This window comes from Coffea arabica, chromosome 8e (assembly GCF_036785885.1).
Source record: "Coffea arabica cultivar ET-39 chromosome 8e, Coffea Arabica ET-39 HiFi, whole genome shotgun sequence".
Classification (NCBI taxonomy): domain Eukaryota; kingdom Viridiplantae; phylum Streptophyta; class Magnoliopsida; order Gentianales; family Rubiaceae; genus Coffea; species Coffea arabica.
Window position 1 is genome coordinate 31,946,931 of NC_092324.1, and position 20,704 is coordinate 31,967,634.

Sequence of the window (20,704 nt, forward strand, 5' to 3'; positions counted from 1 at the left end):
ACACGCAAACACAAGAAAAGCAAGTAAAAATATTCAAACCAATAAAGTCATTTTTAGCATCGATATTGAACCAAATCTTCCTCGGCAATGGCACCAAAATCTTAACTAGGCTTTTACTTCACACCAAATTTTGAAAACCTAAACACTCCATTTTTTGCAATTATACGGATCATTTATCGAGCATAAGGGATATTAGGTATCGATCCCACCGGGAAGATTATCAACTAGTGGTGGTAATCAAATTTCTTTATTATTTTGACTATCATAAGTAAAACAAATAAATCTACACTATTAACATGCAACAAAAGTAGTAAAAATGAAAAGAAAGAGACTCCTAGGATCATAGAAGTCATAACTACTCTTGCAAGTAAAAATTACCGGTTAATTGAGTTCATTATTTTGGTTAGGTCATGGCTAATTTTCTAATGTTCGTGATACCCACTTTCACCAGTGTACCAATCATACCTATAACTGTTCCTCACCTATGTTTTGTGATAAAGAAACTAGTTATAAATTCATTAAATTCTATGAAATCACAAGGTTAAAGCCACATAGGTAATTCCCTACTTTCGTGAGAATACTCCCTAGGTTCAACACTTCATGAACTAATGTTAAATCACAATTTTCATTGATGATACAATACCTTTAGATAATCATAATCAGCGATTAGTTAATCATGATTGAAATAACAAAAGTGCTAAATAACTTACTCAATAAATAACTTAAATAATCATGAAAAAATCACATAGCAATCATAGTAAGTTCATCCATACCCCTAGGTATCAAACTAACAAAACATGAGTGAAACACACACAAGAACCACACTTGTATATTCACTAAGCATGAGAATCAATACAAAAAATAAAGTGATAGAAAAGATGCCATTCATGTCACTTGAGTTCCAAGTTCTCCATCTTCATCCTCAACTTCATCTTTGTTTAGCTACAATACAAGATGGATGAACTACACTAACCTACACTAAACTAATGAACTAAGGAAAACTAGTGAAAGCTACATTTTTGTGGCAGTTCCTAGCCTTCCAAAGTTGAGAAAATATGTCTTCAAACCCCAAATTTATATATGAATTCAAGTTCCAAATGAGTTGTTAAAGTTGATGTGAAATGCTTCTTGAGATTCTGAAAATATACTTCTACAAATCTCCGTGCTCTTCTTTACTGTTGTAGCTGAAATTCTTGCTAGAATTGAGTTGTAAAAAGTTGTAGAAAATTAGAGTAAGTGGTGGTGCAAGTTGCACAGCCGCCTTAAGAATATGCGGGGTCAATACGCAGGTTTAAGGTCGCGTATTGTACCCACTTATTGCCTCCCCTACATTTTGTTTGTCTTTTTCTGCTCCAGCTAAAATAAGGAGGTAAAACGTGGGTTCCCAAATGTATTTAGGTCATGTTTTCTGCTTGAAAATTGATTTTGTTCATTTAATCCTTTCCAATTAATCTTCGAATCTCACCATATATGTCGGTTGAATTCTCTTCCATCTGAATTGATTAATGATCACCGAAACCTACAAATGTAAAAAGTTTTGCACATTAAATTGCTCAACCGCAAGTTTTGGTTAAAAAATGGAGTTTATGAAAATAGCAGATTAAAAAAGCAAATTTCATCTATAAAAACCTTAAAAAACATTTGAAAATTAAATAAATGAACACTCTAAAAATCAAACAAAATAAACACTTATCAATTATAACTATATCGAGCCACTAGAAAATTTTATTTTTTACCACCTCTTTCATATTATAATTAAGCCTTCTTTGCAATTCAACTACCGACTTGTAATTATCCTCCAAAAAGATGCGATGCATGCATATAGAAGGATAATGTCTTGAATATCCAAGATGGTACATCCAATTGCTCTTTTGTGCTTCCTTAAGACTCTTAATAGCATCTTACATTGCTACTCATCTAAATAAGTACTAAGAATCACAGGTAAAGTTTCATTAGCTTCAAGAAATTCATACCTTAGATGTTTCAGAAGTGGTTTGAGTTCTAACTTTGGAGCTTCTATCTCCAAAAGTAGTGGAAGCCCTTTTCTTTATCTAAGACTTTCATAAACATTGGCTCTTTTATAGGATGCTTAAAAATCTGAATACTTGGTCAATTCTTCCACTTCTTCACAATCTCCCTCTTGCAATCCCAAACTTATCATACAAATCTCAAGAGGGTCAAAGTCAAAACGCTGCCTCTACCTACATTTTAGCCCCAGTTTTAGTTAAATTCCATGTTATCTAGGTAAAAATGCAGGACAAAATGCAATCTGATCTGCGTATTAACTCACATTTTATGCTTGCAACCCGAATCATCTAAATGAAAATGAGGGTGGAAAACGCGGGTCATCACCCTTGTTTTACCCCTTGTTTTCTAGTCAATGGTTTAAAGAAGCAAAACGAGGGTCACACATTCATCCTTCTTCTTCACCTTTTCCCACCCAGGAAAATACCCATATTTCACACACTTCTCACCAAATCTTATTTTTCAGCATTTTCATCGCTAAAAATCATCAACCCAACATCCCACAACTTTCATAGAGTCACTTTAGCTGAACAAAACTATTCATAAACACTTTGAAGTTTGGATTGAAGGACTTTCAAATTTAAGGTTTCTAAATTTCAATTCGTTCAATTAGGGGCCATTTTGAGTTAAATTTTTGGAGCTTTTTTGGATCATTCACTTCATCAAACACCCTTCTACACGATTGAGTTAATAATCTTCACCAAATCTTTGTATTTTGAAATTTTCCATTATTCCATATCTTGAGCTTTCTGACAAAATTTTAATGCACAAATTTTTGGCTATATTTGTTGATATTTTTGGCCTCTATTATGCTTATTCAACATATCCAAGCATGTTTAGATGTTGAAATATAGGAATGTGATGCTTTTTATATTTTACTTAAAATTTTCAAATTCCTATATTATGATCAGTGTGAAAATTAGTCTCAGAATGTTGTTAAGTATAATTGGATGATTTGTATAGGCAAAATGTGACTTATTCATGATGTATACATTTATTATATGATGACATTTTGGAAAGTTTAAATTTTGAAGTTAGGAAAATAGCTAGTTAACTAGTTTGTGAAATAATGCATTTGAATTGATGTTTAGGTGTTATTATGTGTTCATTATTGCTTATTCTTTATATGGAACATAATTAGATGATGAATTTTCGATATTTGAAAAATTTTGCAATTGTAGTAGCATTTTAGGAGAATGAAATTGAACATGTGCATAGTGTGTGATCTTTGATTTAATTTTGATCCTAATTTGGTTTCATCGGTGACATGGTGATCTTGTAAACACCTAAACAAGGTCATATATTTTATAATTGATATTCTAAGTATTTTGGTGAAAATTGTAAATGCATAATTGTAGGGAAGCGTTGTGTGAAATTTACCTCATATTGCTTCTTGTCTATTTTATGTAGGTAGAAAGGCGTGGAACTACGTGTTAGGAAATTGGCTTAATTTCTTTTAGGTAAAATTCCTGTTTTGTGTAGAAGTAACTAGTTTCCTAATTGGATTTAGTTACTTGAAGTAGTAGTCAAGTAAATTCCTATTTAGCTAGATACTATTTTCTACTCTATATGAGTTTAGGAAATAGTATTGATTTCCAATTGTTATTTGATTTTTTTGGCAGTAATGTTCCCTATAAATAGGTGGGTTGGCATACTACAAATATACACAAGAAAGGAGTGAGAGAGTTCTTAGTAGGTGAGAGGGTTATACAAGAGTTGGGGCTTGGGAATCAAGTTGTAATCTTGTGGTGTTTTTCTCTCATAGTAAGAACAAGTTTTTCTCTCCGTGGATGTAGGCTTGGTGATTAAGCCGAACCACGTTAATTCTTGTGTGTTGTTCACCGTTCGTGTTAGATATTGTTTTCTATTAAATTGTTGATCTTTTCTTTTTCAAATAATTGGCCTGATACCCAACACTACGGATCGCCATTTTTGTTTTTTAATGCCTTTGCTACCTTTGCTTGTGAAATTGAAATGCATTTGCTTTTTGATCGCCATTTTATTGTTCTTTTTGATGCCTTTGAACCCTTATAGCTTATTTTCTTCATTTTCTTTCTTTTTATGTTTTTTCTTTATCAATGGTTATTAATAAAAACTTCACAAAGTTTACAACTGCAAGTATTAGTAGAGTTGCAAACAATGGATCCTAAACTTCATCGTCATGGCATTTCAATCACATCAGTAGGGGAGTATTCTTTTCCTTATTTTTATTTATCTCCTTTACACATTAAGGACAATACGTATTTTAAGTGTGGGGGAGGGAAAAACTTGAGCTTGTATGTGATTGGTATTTGGTTGAAGACGCAGGACTTGATATTGGAAATGATATTGTGCTTTGAAATAGTTTAAATTTGAGTTTACTAGCAGGGAGTTTCGTCCATATATAAGGAGAGGCTCTGCCAAAATTTTTCCAAAAAACTTATCCAATATTTCAAAATTGCCCCAAAATTTTTGAAAAATTTTCAATTTAATCCAAGGGCAATAAGCTTCAAACCATTAGTATTTCAAATTCTCTTACTTTTTGAGATAAATATATGTGTCTTAAAAAATTCATTCCTCAATTAATTTGGAAATGGCTATTATGTGATTAGAATTTTTGCATTTTTAGGGAAGTATATCTTATAAAGTGGAGAAAATTATGCCTAAACTTTGCATGTATAATGACATTTTTTCCTTTACTTGATTTTACAAAGATAAGTGGTGACTATGGTCAATAATTTCAATATTATTCCTATGATTAGTAGATTAATTTGTTCAAGAGGGAATGTTTATTTATGTGTTTACCTTTATGAAAAAAGAAAATAAAATAAAATAAGAGTTATTCTACTCTAACGGTACTTATACTCAACAATCGGGAGTTTTTATCTAAAAATGTCGACTTTCATGTCAAATGGTACTTCAATTAAGAGTATACAAAACAACTCGAGAATGTGAAGTGATGTGTAGTTGGGGGTCCTTATCTAAAAATATTCGATTCTCGTATAAGAAGGTACTTTCAGAACTTAAGTAAGTATGTGAGACATGTATATGAATAAATCCTGATAGGTGTCGGGTTTGTACAATAATAAATTTCTACTCACAAAAATATTTATTCAAGTATAATGGTAAGTAGAGTCGTCGTCTCCATAAGGATTAGAGAGAAAATTTGCTTCTTCTTAAATGAAAATTAATTGGGGGGAGTTTGGAAAATTGAAGTTAAAATAAAAATCAATGCAAATAAAAATAATTAAATTAAACAAAGTAAATTCAAATCAAGGATAAACAAGCTCTAACCAAGGAAATAACTTCAAAAGTGGTTCATACAACTTATCATCGATACAAGAATTATTTCATCTATTCATTAATAAACAGGTTATAGTTTCCAAACAAGCGATGACAACTAAGTTTTTCTTACCATCTCGATAGTTAAGATACGTCCGTTAACTACTTCCCTAATCAAGAAATAACCCTAGGTAAACTCATAGAATTTAATCTCTTGACTGCATTAGAAACTAGAAAAGTCATGTTCTAATCAATAAACACACTAGCAGGGTTTATTTAAATTAGATCATATGTCTCCTTTTTGTTTCCTACTTTGTATCTACTACTACTAATAAATATATTTTCTAAATAAAAGAAATAAACTACAAGAGATAATATCTCATGTTTTCTAATCCAATACTACTACTAATAAATATAATCAAAGTTTCTCGAATCTTCAACCACAAGCTGTCCATAATTGACTCGAACTAGGAAATCTCATGTGCAGCAAATTTTCGAGTCTTCTAGATTTGAAAGTAGGTCCCAAACTTGCCAGCACCAAATTAGCTAGAAAATTGTCCCTTTTAATCACGTTTTGCTTATTTTCCTACAATTAGCACAATTAACCAAATATAAGTAGAATCCACCAATTAAAATAATATTTGGCTAAATCAAGGGAAAATATTCACAAATATACCAACAAAATACACCCTATCAATTCCCTCCCACATCTAGATCATGTTTGTCCTCAAGCATGATAAAAACCAATCAAACAATTGAGTTCAAACAACAACTATCCCCCAAATCACCCATTGCCAAAATACAATTAAACCCACATGTCAAGTACTAGTGGTTAGCCTCCAAGAGATATCTCTCCGGTTAACTTTTAAAACCAAGAACTCTTTCAATACCTGGCTAACTAATATAAGGATATAAATATTCAACCAACATTCATCAGTAAATGGTTCAACTATTAAGCAAAATCTCAACATTAAAACTCATGGATCAGCAGGCTAACACAATCATTCACACATTTGCATATTTTTCACTTTTTCACAACTTTTTTTTCTTAAAATATCCCCATGCTTGAGCTCTTTAGACTAACACAATCATTCACACATTTGCATATTTTTCACTTTTCACAACTTTTTTTCTTAAAATATCCCCATGCTTGAGCTCTTTTTTTTCAAGGGAAAAAACTTGGTCCTTAGCCATTCAAGTCTTTTGACGTTAACTCCAACATTTGCCAAATGAAAGAGTCCAATTACTCAGTTCTTCATTGCTTAAGAACCATATCCTCATAGCTATCATCACTTTTTGACGCAAAAGTCGACACTTTTGGTGAAGACACCTGGCTACTAAGTAGTGATTACCAACGAAGTATAACCAAACATTATTCAAATATGCATTAGAAATAAAATTAAGGATCATAATCATGCTTCCTTTCCCAAATATCTAGAACTAAGATTAATAACTGAATCAATTCACATGAAAAATGCAAGACAAATATTTACAATGCATAGAAAAGTTATCTAAAAGTGTAAAAGTTACAAATTTTCAAATATTCACCAGAGAAACACCCGTAGACCTTACCGGGTCATACTTAACACATTAGCACATAAAATCTTAGCAATGGTACAATTTGAGACAACTAGTTATTGCTTATCAAGAACAACCACAAAAAAAACACAAGAAGTGGCAAAAATTGGATAACTTTTGAAAAAATCAAACAAAAAATTTCAGCAAAAGTGCCTACACTTGCATTTTTCCAATATACTACCCTCTCCCCCACACCTAAATCTTACATTATTCCCAATATAAGAAATAAAGAACAATAGAAAAGGAAAAAGAGACAATGAAACTTCCCTAATCAACGAGGGGGCATGGCAGCTATGGGTGAGGGCAAAAGGAGGAGTACAATCGACGGAATGGTTGCAGCACTAACCACAACTGGAAAATGCGAGCAGTGGCGATGATGTCCAAACTCGGTGACAATTTTCGAACGGCAAAGGCAAGGAGTTCGTCATCTAGAATGCAAGGGGGAGAGAAAAAGAATGAAAAAAAAAGAAAGAGATGAGGGAGAAAGAAAGAAAAGAAAAGAAGGAGAATAGTTAGGATTTCGGTTTTTTTTTTTTGTTCCCCCTTGGTGGAACAAGAAGCGGACATGTCTTGTTACTCTGTAGTTTTCTAATCATGGAGTAAAATTTTCACAAGGTTCAACGTGCCCTCTAGATGTGGGCACGTCTTATTGGTTTGTAGTCTTCTAATGGTGAAGTTGGGTTATTTGCGAGTTACAACATGCCCTCAAGATGTGAGCACGTCTTGTTGCCTAGTTATCCTCCAAAATTACTGAAATTAAAACATGAGTTTTTCAGTCAATTAGGCATGGGCATGCTTTGTTGAATTGAAGTCTCCTGACCATTGAAACATCAAAATGAAAATTAAATACACCAACTATGAAAAACCGAAGATTAGCATAATGAAACTAATAATAAAAATGAACTAAAAATGAATTGGGTTGCCTCCCAATAAGTGCCTTTCTTTAATTTCTTTGGCTAGACATTGCCATTTTTATTCGCGGAGGATAAAATCTTGTAACTCATTTCAGTGCTTCATCCTCTAAGCAATCCTGATAAGCCTTGTAAATAGACTGATCTTTAAGCACACGAGTTACTTTGTTCCATTGACTAGTAGATGGTGCCAAACAAGAAAGCAATAATTTTAATTCTTCGCTCACTCCTCCATCATGACCCCTTACCGGTTCAAAATATTTGGCTATAGCAACTCCTAACTTATTTCTACCATGAGACATAAAAACTTCTGGTATAATAAAGTCAATTTCGCTAACAGAAATTAGAGATAAGAGTTAGAAGAATATTGGCTAGGACATGGAGAAGGTGCCACCACATTTGGGAATTATTCACTGGATTCATTCACTTGAGCTATTTGAGATTACGGTTTCATTTCTTCCTTTTCACTTTCCTTTTCAACTACATCTTTAGATCCTTTTTCGTGAGACTCCTCGTCACTTGTCAAGGTAATTGCACTCTTATTTTCTCCAAGGTTGATAATGGTTTGTAAGGGCAATTCTTCATAAATTTGAGAAGTCAGTTGCATCACTTCAGATACAATTAGACACATTTGATCCGCCAGGTTTCTAATGCTCATTTCTGTCTCCTTTTGAAATCGACAAGTGTTAATAGCTAGTGACTTAAACATTTCTTCAAGAGATATATCTAACGTGGATGACGGCTGTTGCTGTTGATAATGATGTTTAAAACCAATTAGCTCTGTTGCATAATTAAACTTGGAGTTATCCCACCATCCTTGATCATACACATTTGAATAAGGGTCGTACTGTGGCGACCCCACTTCCCCTTAAGGCGAACCAAAGGGTTGGTGGGCCGTCTGCCCAGCTCTCGCCAGGACTCACGCAAGCATTTTAATCCAAATCCTGTCGAAGAATAACCTAATCTATGGTAAAACCATTGTTTCCCGAATACGATCATCCCTTAAATCACATTAACTTCAGAGATACCAGTGATAAAATAGCTAATCAAAACTCTTAAACGTTCCACGTGCTACATGTCAAGGTATAAAGTCGTACCAATCCGGATAGATAACTACATACATCACTAATACAAACTTACAATCCAAACACTTGAATTAGGGTTACACATTTTCCAGCTTCAAGTGGCAATCCAAAATGAAAGTACATTATCCCAATCAACGCATTACAGCCCACAAAATAAGTCATAGTTTTCAAATACATTCCAAACGGAAAAACATAAGTGAGTATCCAAGCTTTCAATTTCCAGAACCTGTTAAGGAAAACAATAAACGTGGGGTGAGCTAAAGCTCAGTGGTGCCCCAAAACATGCAATCACGTAGTAACAAACAGCGGATAATAACTTAGCAAATTTAAACAGCCAGGAAAGCGGATAACAGCACAAGGTAGGATACATGGGCTCTCAGGAGCCATTTTCCTCGCTCGATCACCATTTATCGTAGTTGACCCTCCGTCAACTCTCACTACTTATAATCTATGTAGAGTGTCTCATTTTGATACCTAACCCGTCACCATTCATACCCCTGTCCCGGGCCCGCTCACCGACTAAGGACGCAGTATACTCGAGATATACCCGTAGATGATTGGTCGAGGGATTCACCCAACGACGTTATGGTAGTTGGATTCAGAAGTCGAGGGATTCACCCAACGACGCAACTCCATTTAGATTCATGGTAGTTGGATTCAGAAGTCGAGAGATTCACCCAACGACGCAACTCCATTTAGATTCATGGTAGTTGGGTTCAGAAGTCGAGGGGTTCACCCAACGACGCAACTCCATTTGGATTCAAGGATTTAGGAGAAAAATGTTTTGCACAAGTCACCACTCGAATGGCTAGTACGAGAAGGTACACACAGCTCACTTCGATGGGTCAAAAACCAATTTTGCAAATTATCACATATCGAGACAAGAATGCACTTTAAACAGGTAAGCATAGAACAAACAGGGACACTCACCAAGAGTGGAGTTCAGATATCAAGTTGGGAATCGAATTCCGCGTCCTCGTAATATCCTAGAATACAAAATTTTGAAACTATAAGTTTCTATTCAGTTTTTAGCTTATACACATCGAGGTATATCTAATATACTACTAATCTACTTTTCCTTAGAAGAATCAAGAGTCCCTTAGGTTAAAACTTGACAAAAGTAGAAGAAATGTTTCTTATAATTTTCCTTAAGGTACTTTTCCTTATAAAAGGGTAACTAGTATTATTTTCTTGAGATAAGTCGACAAACCTCTTAAAATCCACGTTAGGAAGTTACTTTGAACATTTCTTTAAAGCTATGGTTTTTGCAAAAATTATTACTAAAACTATTTTACCTAAAAAAATAAGGTTTCTTGCCGAGCAAGTTTCTATGCTTTTAACTAAAATTATTAAAACTCGTATTTTGGCACTTTTTTCCTATAGTTAACTAGCCAAGGCCAATTCTTAGGGAGAAGAAAAGGAGTAAAGCAAGGCTAGAGTTTTAGAAACTAGAAAAACCATTTTCCAAAGGTAATAAGGCTAGTTTGAGCTAAAGGAAATTATCGGGTTGGAAAGTTTTAGGCAAAACACTAGATATTGAGTTTTTATAATTTAATACTAGCTGGAAAATATTTTTGATTAATATGATCACAGTTACTCGAGTTCGCAAGATAGAAACGACTTTCACAGCTCCGATTCCGTTTTGAAATCATATTATGGATCAGATATGGCAAAAATCACATAGCAAATCACTAGGGCTTCATCAATCATTAGCCCCAGATTTCAACAAATGCATTATTGATAAAAATAAAATGAACGACCAAGGCTTCATCAATCATTAGCACTTGGTTTCAGCAAACCCATCATAAGCAAATAAAAATAAAAGTACGGCCTCCCAGACATTCCAGCAATTAACTTTTATCACCCAGTAGTACTTATAAAGTCATTCAAATGGCCAAGGGCTTCATCAATCATTAGCCCTTGACAACAGCAATTACTTCCAACCACAATTTAATCCAGAATTTAACCCACAAGTAAGCTACAAGATCAAACCAAATCAAAATTTAGTTTCACGAAGAACAGGACATTCCTACTAAAACAGTCTACTTCAAGGATTCACAGACAGCAGTACATTTGAAGGAAAAATACGAAATTTCTACAGGACAAAGGCCTATGATTCTAGTTTCAAATGCCACTAACGGCGCCTTAAACGGATTTTCCTACACCAAGATATAAACAGTTTATTGGGACTGGTCAGGGACATCCGAAAATCTGAAATTTCAATTTTTCACTTGTGAAAACTCCTTTTTCTCCTTTAACACCAAAATGTTTTTATTCAAACCATCCATACACTTCTTATAGAATCCAAAACAACATTTTCCAGGCATTTCCATCCATCAAGTTTCAAGGAACAATTTAAAAATCAAGTTAAGATTCCAACGCAACCTTTAACATCGAAATTTTCTAAAATTCTCCTGCTTGGTTCGGATGAACATGCATGGCAGATTGCCCTTGATTTTATCTTTATTTTTTTTTCTCTGGTTTAAACTACTAATTAGCTGCATGCAGAGCTTAATTAACTGGTAATTAACTATCTAATTATGGTTATAAGCTTAAACAACACAACAAAATCGAACCAAATTAGGCTGCAATAATCCAGCTAAGCTCTCGGTAGTTTTTATACTAGCACATATCAGAAATTCTTTTCTTAAAAAATCTCATCCGGATGCCTAGCCCCCACATGCAAGTTCTTAGATGACTTAACCTTATTGTTATTAGTTGGTTAAACACCTAATTGAGCTCAGATTATCGCAGGAAGTCAGAAATAAAATTACAATCCCAAGCCAGCTCCTCGGCAGAAATTTTCTTAACCAAACCAGAAATTTTCTCTGCTTTAACACATCATCCGAATGCACAATTCAACATGCATGGTCTAAATCTTCAAGTCTTCACTCAGCTAAAGGCACTTAGGTGTTCAGATGCCACAGAAAAACACAAATGGAGTTGCATTATCTCCTCAAAGTCTCGGTAGCAACATTTTAACAAAACAGAATTTTTTTCCAATGGTTGGATTTCAACATCCGACTGCATAATCTGAACATGCAAGTTCAGATGTAGCTTGCTCAACTAATAATCAACCTAATTAGACCAGAAATTACCTCAGATAGCAGCTAATCCTTCACACGAAATATTCCAGAAATTTCTTCCCTAGCTCTCGGCCAAGTGCAGTCGGTGGTTCCTGGCTCCTAAGTTGCGGCTGGAATTGGTTGTGGCTGGTGGATTTGAGGTCGGTTGGTTGGAGTTGGTGGGGATGAAGGTACAAAATGGTGAAGCTTCCTGCAAATCTCCTCCCTGGCTTTACTCCAACTCACGGCAGGACCAGAAAATTTCTGGCAGCTCACGTTCCCTCCTCCTAGCTCTCGGATGCAGCTCACCAAGCAGCCCTCTCTCTCGGATGCTCTCGGTCAAGGCAGAGGAAGAGGTATGGTGTGGTTGTGGAGAGAAATTGCAGTGGTTTCGGTGGAGTGTGCAGAGAAGGAAATGAGACTTGGTGATGGTGGTGTCTCGGTATCAAGAGAGGAAGCGGTTTGTGGTTTACTTGTGCAGAGAAGAAAGGAAGTTGCGGTTTGTGTTTGTGGCATGAAATGTGAATTAGAGTGAATGGTTTTGTGGTTTTAGCCGTGAGATAGAAAGGATGGTTTGGTGGTGCCGTTGTTTAGGGAATAGAGGTTTCGTGTAAGAATCGATTTCGTATAACAATTGGTTACGTATCGAATTGGTAATAGCAAGTGTGATTTGATTTGCGGTCAGACGTCTTGTTTGGTTTGCATGGAAAAGTGAGGTAAGGTATTTTAGTCTTTTCACTTTGCTCCCCAATCTCAACTTAATTTCTCAATTCCAACTTAATTCTAAAAATTATCCTCAAGTGTAATTTGAACGCCTAATTATACCATAATATACCTAAACCATATTTATCGAATAATTATCGATTAAACTTGAATATTAAGGTTCCTAGTAATTCCTATATTATTTAGCGATTAGTTCTTAGAATTTCCAATTATTATTTCTCAAGAAATAGAGTTAGTCTAACTCGAAATTTATCGATTTAATAATATAAAGTCAAGTGGAATAATAATTTAGTCCAAGGGTATCAATTTGCACATAAAAATTATTTTTACGCACTTATTGCGAAAACAATGAAAGATAAGGATATATTTATCGAAGTTTTCACGCCTTAAGTATGTTTAGTATATTAGTACTATATTTATCTAAAATTCATTGGTTTTCATCTTAACGCGGAAATTCTTATTAACATTTAACATTAGCATCTAATTGGAATTAATCATAGGGCTTTAAATAATTTATTTTAAGATAGTAAATCTAACGATTCAATTATCATTAATTTAGCATAAAGGAATTAAGTATTCTAACATTTTATTTTAAGGCGAAAAATTATTCCAACCCTAGAGATATTAATTTAGTCAAATAAAACCAAGAAATTTCATAACTTTGGAAAATTATATTATTTTTCACGTAAACCTATTTTTACGTACTTAATTGCGAACAATTAAAAGTAATACTAAAAAAAAAATTATCAAAGAATAAAAGAAATGCAAATGAAATATGCACTAGTTTATATATCCATTTTTCAGGGTTCTCACACGTACCACGTTTGAAATAGTGGTGAAAAATCTCCAAAAAGTAATGATTGGGGCACTCAGGTCATTTTGAAATGTGGGCCATATGTTGGTTAAATAATTTGAAATATAACAAATTTCACAAGTTGCAATAGCTAATTTTTCTACATGAGAAATTAGTGTATTTAAAGGTTGATCATTAAAAAACACATAAGCCTCATTATCCCTCATAGGGATAAAATCTAGTCTATCACCAAAATATTGAATGTTAGCAGCCATAAACTATTTTAAAAAAAGAAAATAAGAATAAAAATAAGATGAACTCAAAAAGAAATAAATTAATCAGGCACCAACCACCGGCTACGACACCAAAAATTGACAGGTGTCGGGTTTGTAAAATAATAAATTCCTACTCACAAAAATATTTATTCAAATATAATGGTAAGTAGGGTCATCTCCACAAGGATTAGAAGGAAAATTTGCTTCTTCTTAAGTGAAAATTAATTGGGGGGAGTTTGGAAAATGGAAGTTAAAATAAATAATCAACTAAAATAAAAACAATTAAACTAAACAAAGTAAATTTAAATCAAGGGTAAGCAAGCTCTAGCCAAGAAAATAACTTCAGAAGTGGTTCATAGAGCTAATCATCGATGCAAGAATTATTTCATTTATTCGTTAAGAAACAGGTTATAGTTGCCAAACAAGCAATGACAACCAGTTTTTCCTTACCGTCTCAATAGTTAAGATAAGCCTGTTAACTACTTCCCTAATAAAAAAATAACCCTAGGTAAGCCTATAGAATTTAATCTTTTGACTGCACTAGAAACTAGAAAAACCCTATTCTAATCAATAAACACACTACCAAGATTTATTTAAATTAGATCATATGTCTATATCTACTACTACTAATAAATATATTTCCTAAATAAAAGAAAGAAACTACAAGAGATAATATCTCATTTTTCCTAATCCCAAACTACTGCTAATAAATATGATCAAAGTTTCCCGAATCTTCAACCACAAGCTGTCCGTAATTGACTCAAACTAGAAAATTCCACGCGTAGTAAATTATTGAGTCTTTTGGATTTGAAAGTAGGTCCCGAACATGTCACCACCAAATTAGCTGAAAAATTGTTCCTTTTAATCACGTTTTATTTTCCTACAATTAGCACAAGTAGAATCCACCAATTAAAATAATATTTGGCTAAAATCAAGGGAACAATATTCACAAATATACCAACAAAATATACCCTATCAATTCCTCTTTTAATTTGTAAAAGAAATGATCATAGGATTAGAAAACTTTCCAATTGATGATACGAGTCACTTGAGAATTTGAGATAGAAGGAGAAATTGAGTGGAACTAGTTGAAATTATGGTATAATTATCTTTTTTTTACTTGATATTATGTGTACTAAAAGGTAGAATAAATGGTGCATAATGGCTATTTACTTGGTTTTGTTGAACTGAATTCAAATGTTGCATATGTTCTATTTCAGACTTTTGGATCATTATTGGTTGGTATTTTTTATTATTTGAGGACAGGCAATGATTTAAATGTGGGAAAATATTGTAAATGTTTATTTTGCATATTTTTAGCATGTTTTATTACTTAATTTTTTATTTGTTCTTAGGGTTTAAGGATGAAAAATGCACCTATTAAGCAACCATTTCTTCAAGTCGCATTTAATAACCAAAACTTTCATTTGAATGGTTTAATGTGCAAAACGTGTTAATTTTATAGGTTTTGATGTCTCATGTTCATTTCGGATCAAGAGGAATACAAAGAGGATGTTAGAGATGATTCAAGAACGATTCAAAAATGATAAAAGCTACAAAATTTGTAATCTGAGGAGAAAACGAGGACCAAAACCAGGGTAACCCACGTTTTGACCCTCAGATTGGGATGAACCAGAAAAGGACAGGAATAATGCAGGGGAGGCAAAATGAGGAGTAAAATGAGAGTCATCGCCGACGTTTTCTTACCCCCATTTTCTCATAGCAGCTATACAAGTTGCATAACCACTTGCACAGATTTCCCACAACTTTCTAGATCATTTTTTCTAGCAGGATTTCGGTTGTAGCTACCCAAGAAATTTTAAAGATTTCAAGAAACACATTATGAAGATTCCACGGAACTATTTGCACAACTTGAAATGGGATTGTTTGGAGTATGATTCATCAATAAATAGACTCTCTTGTGAAGCATTCTTGTAATTTTTGAGACTAGAAAAACTACACCAAAATGTAGTCTTTCAGTAAAATTCCCTAGTTCACTAAATTAGTGTAGATTAGTGTAGTTTATCTATCTTGTATATAGCTAAGCATAGATGAAGATTAATGATGAAGATAGAGAAATTGGAAGCTCATGTGTCATGGGTGACCTCTCTCCTAACTCTTGATTTCTTGTATTTGATTCATATATTTAGTTATAATACAAGTTTTGCTCTTGTTTCCCTTTACTTCTTCATGTTTTATTAGTTTGTATACCTAGGGAATGGATGAACTATATGTGCTTGTTGTGTGATGTTTTCATGGCTATTTGAGTTAGATCTTATACAATTTATTTAGCACTTGTGCTTCTACAATCATGATTAACTGATCATTAATTGTGATCATCTAAAGGTATTATATCATCAATGAAGTTGTGATTTAACATTAGTTCATTGAACTGTTAAATCTAGGAAGTATTCTCGCAAAAGTAGGGAATCATCTCTGTGATTTTAACCAAGCAATTTCATCGATTCTAATGAGCTTATAACTAATTCTTTCATCACAAAATATAGGTGAAGGATGGTTATATGTAAAGTTGGTACACTGGAAAAAACGGGTATCATGTACATTAGAAAACTATACCACACTTAGCCAAGATAATAAACTTGCTTAACTGATAATTTCACTTGCATGAGTAGATAGGAATTCTATGAATTTAGGAACCTTTATGCTATTAGTTTTACTACTTTTATTGCATGTTTTTAGCATAGATTTATTTGTTTGAATTGTGATAGTCTAAACAATAAAAGTGTTCAAATACCACATACAATTGATCATTTTTCTATTAGATCAACATTCAAATATTCCCTATATTCGTATACGACCTATGCATTTGCAGTAGTGGAAGTTTGAATTATATTTAAAACTTAGAAGCAATTAAGGTTTCAGCTTCCCACGTATCAACTAACTTCAAGACTAACGTATAGAGTCTATAGACCATGCCAAAGATACAAATCTGTCTCTTCTCCATCCATAACTCAATGCTTAGAGTACTAGTCCAAGAATCTTGTCATCTTCCCGGTGGATGTAATGCAAATTAAGAAAACATAAAAAAGAAAGACAGATTTTTGAAGCCAAAGTAACTTTTCCAAATTCCAATGTGCATATGGCGAGTCCTTTAAAATTCGGATACTGTATGTATTTCATCGTATGACATCTCATCTAAACATAATACTTAAGTGTTTTCATTAAAAAGTTAGATTCCAAAAATGACTCAAATATTGAAATGAGGAAGTAACACGAGTTCGGACCATAATATGTTCTAAGGTGTTGGGTTCTTCTCCATTACTTTTTCTCAATTATCTACCAATTTATATTCTTTTTCAATTTACATGTACGTAAATAATTAAAAGATTGAAAAAATTATCTGACTTGCCGCTTTTATTTTGATGACTAGATCAACATACTTAAATATCAATTTTAACTTGTACAAAACATTTACATGGTGTAAAATACATAAATTATATTAAATTGCAATAATTAATAAAAATTAAATGATAAAATATTTTAATGCAGAGTTTGATTTTTTTTTTTTGGGTAAGAGTTTGATTTTCTTGGTCTAACAAGGAGAATCACTATCAGATCGCATATCAAGACTTTTCATTTTGACCCCTATTGATTAGTTCTCTTCCTAGTGACACGGATTGCATTCTATCTGCGTGCGACCATGCTCGTCTGTTCTTGGCCAGCCAGTCATGCACTAGTGTATATAGTGCGTCAGTAGAATTCGTTAGTAGGTCCACACCTCAATCTCCTAAACAAGTGACAAGCCTTGGAAGCTTACCCAAGGCATGGAAGAGTAAATTCTTAAATTGTGATGGAAAAAAAAAAGTTATTCTACAAAGAGGATAATTTTTTAAGCTAATTCTAGGATTATGATCTTCGCATTTGTGAAATGCGAAGTCAGTGTTTCACGAAAAAAAAAAGAAAGATTTTAGAAAAAAAGTAAAAAAAATAATAAAAAAAATGTGAGCTGAGGTACCTCGCATTCTCAATCTAAAAGGCAGAGCTTCTGGTTCTCCCACGAATAGAAACAGCAACAGCAGCCAAGCAGCTCCTCCCACGTGATTTTGCTTTCCTTTACGCATCCCTATGTGATTCTCATAGCAGCTCAACAGGTTTAAACTGCCTTTGCAATTGAACTAAACTGCAACTGTGTCTGAGCTGCTGCTCCTAGTGGAATTCGCTTTTCTCTTTGCTTGAAGTGACCTGCATAAAGCCTCGAGTTTTTCCTTCTGGTTCCTTGTTCTCTCCAGCTGTTTCTTTAGGAGTCCGCGCTGGATAGAAAAAGGAACCAAGAGAAGTTAAAAGGGGATTACGAAAACCAGATAACACATTATAGTAACCACCATATATTTACTGCAACCAAAGGATAAAACGATAGGTACCAGTGATCTCGCATCTTAGTGACCTCGCATTTATGAAATGCGAGGTCTTGTTTTCTTTTTTTTTTTTTTTGGATTTCGTAGGTCGAAAATTCAAGAAGACTTCGCATTCAGCAAATGCGAGCTCATGGTTAAAAGGGGATTACAAAATCCAGATAACACATTATAGTAACCACCATATATTCACTGCAACCAAAGGATAAAACGATAGGTACCAATGATCTCGCATCTTAGTGACCTCGCATTTATGAAGGATAAAACGATAGGTACCAGTGATCTCGCATCTTAGTGACCTCGCATTTCATAAATGCTGAAATGCGAGGTCTTATTTTCTTTTTGTTTTTTTTTTTTGGATTTCGTAGGTCGAAAATTCAAGGAGACTTTGCATTCAACAAATGCGCTCCATGAGCTCGCATTTGCTGAATGCAAAGACCCTTGGACGGAATCTAGAGCTCGCATTTGCTGAATGCAAAGACCCTTGGACGGAATCTCATACTCAAAATGCCCCCTTTGTAGAGTTTTTTTAAAATTCATTATAATTTTAGAAATTTCTCAGGCATGGAAGTTATACCAAACGTTGCTAAAAGTATGTAGTAAGCTCTAGGAGTTTCAAGAACGCTCTGGGTTGTTCAAGAGCCTTATGGAATGGTCAAGAGCTTTGTACATAAGAGTTGTTTTGTATAAAAAGTTTTAGAGAGGATTTAGTATAGAATTCTCTAGAGACTTGTATTACTTTATTGACTTGCTTATAAATAGACCAATCTTCCTCATTTGTAAATGAACTTTGGAAGTGTTCACAAGCGCAATACAAAGTTTTCCTTAACCTCCAACAACTTTCTTCTTTGCTCACTACATTTAGCTTCTGCGCACCTAGAGGTTAGGCTGAACTAGCAAACTATTAATAACTTAAGTTTTGAATAATCGCTAGTGTCGCACGGTGTATTGGTTTATAGGAATTTAAGTAGCTCATGACGCTAGGAAGGTGGAGGTCACCTGATGTGGATTCAAAAATTTTTAACTCATCTTTGATTGTAATCATTGCTTATTTTCTTGTTGTCTTCGTGCCAACTATAGCTATAGGAACTAAACTAAAAATATACTATTAGAATGGGGACATAACTCTTAATTGGCAAATCATTTCGGCTCCAATTGTTTAACTAATCAAAGTTTTTTTTTAATAAAAGAAACTTCTAAACATGTGTCACTGATTATCATTTTGTTTCACATACAACTTTCTCGAAAAAGTGTATCAATTTACTTTTCTCAATATCTCCTCTAAAAAATGCAATCTATCAGAATTCTGGTATCTACAAGAAGGAGAAAATTAAGGTATATGCAGAATTGACTTTGGAAACGTATGTGGGGATGAAGCAAGTTTCAAGTTCCATCATTTTGATTCAATGAATACTCTCAGTTCTTTTTGCGCTGGAAAGAAAATTTTCCTTCAACTGCCGGAAGATGATATTAACAAAGATGATATTAAAAATGGTGAAAGGCACGTAATTAATAGTCTATTGACAAAGAAAGAGGAGACTACAATCGAGTCAACTAGCAGATAGCAACAATAATGAATGAGAGTGTTGACTTGTTTACACCATAATGTTAGATTAATAATAAACAAGATTAAGAATTAAAATAAAGAGATCCTTTGCTTGTTCATGTCAAGTATGTTTTACTCCACACGAATTGTAGGCAGCAGCTTAAGAAAACAGAATTATAAAGGGTAAATTATCCAATTGGCCCTTGAATTCTTTGTCTAGGTAAAAATAAGTCCTTCATCTATTTTTTGCTGACTTTAAGCTCTCGAACTTGTAAAATTAGGCATCGTGACCCTTTTAGCTAGTTTTTCCGAGTTTGCAACTGAAAGGCCAATTCACACAAATGCCAGTGTGCTTCTTCAAATGATATTTTTGTCCGCATTTTCTAAGCAAAAAGGGAACAACTCCATTATCATTTATCAGCGGATTTAGCTTTGCTCCGTAACTCCTGTCTCTGCCTCTTGGTAGTAGCATTTGTTGTATTACTATTATATTTGTATTATTATTACTATTATCCAAAACCCCACAAATGTCGGAAGCAAAGGACCCAGCGATAAAGTTGTTTGGGAAGACGATACAGCTGCCGGAGGCTCCGACTGCTGCGGTGGCGGCTTCCGAATGCGGCGGAGATGCTTCAGCTCTATCTAATGATATTTCCGCTGATGATACTTTAGCTCAAGATCATCCTTCTTCACCGAATTCTTTACCTGAAGACAGCAACCCGGATAGAAGTGGAGCAGAGGAAGAATCCGACAAGGTTCCTACTTGATTACTTCTTTATTTCGTAAATGACCCATTACTTGAATTTGTGAAAGGAATGATGGGTTCCATCTTCGTTTTCAGATGCTTTGGGTATGCAGTATACAGTTGACTTTCCGCGACCTTCTTTTATCTTTTGTTCAGCTTCTGATTTGGGGTTTTTGGATAATATGATTCAATTTGAGTATTTTAGTAACTTTTTCCGGTAAGTGGGTATATTTTGGATTGGGGAAACTCGTCACTTTGATACCATCTTCTTCATGTTTCTAGTGGTTTTGCGAGAAGAAAGAGGAGTTGTTCCCTTTTTGCTTA

At 33.9% G+C, this 20,704-nt stretch overlaps 1 long non-coding RNA gene across 1 annotated transcript; it reads right to left on the bottom strand.

Annotated features, from left to right (window-relative positions):
* Positions 1-8,800: 8,800 nt before the first annotated feature.
* LOC140012552 (uncharacterized) lies at positions 8,801-12,492 on the bottom strand. Its single transcript, XR_011819736.1, has 3 exons — positions 11,959-12,492; positions 9,791-9,846; positions 8,801-9,086 (listed from the first exon to the last, which is right to left on the bottom strand). It is a non-coding gene; the product is annotated as an uncharacterized lncRNA (long non-coding RNA).
* Between the last annotated feature and the right edge of the window lie 8,212 nt (positions 12,493-20,704).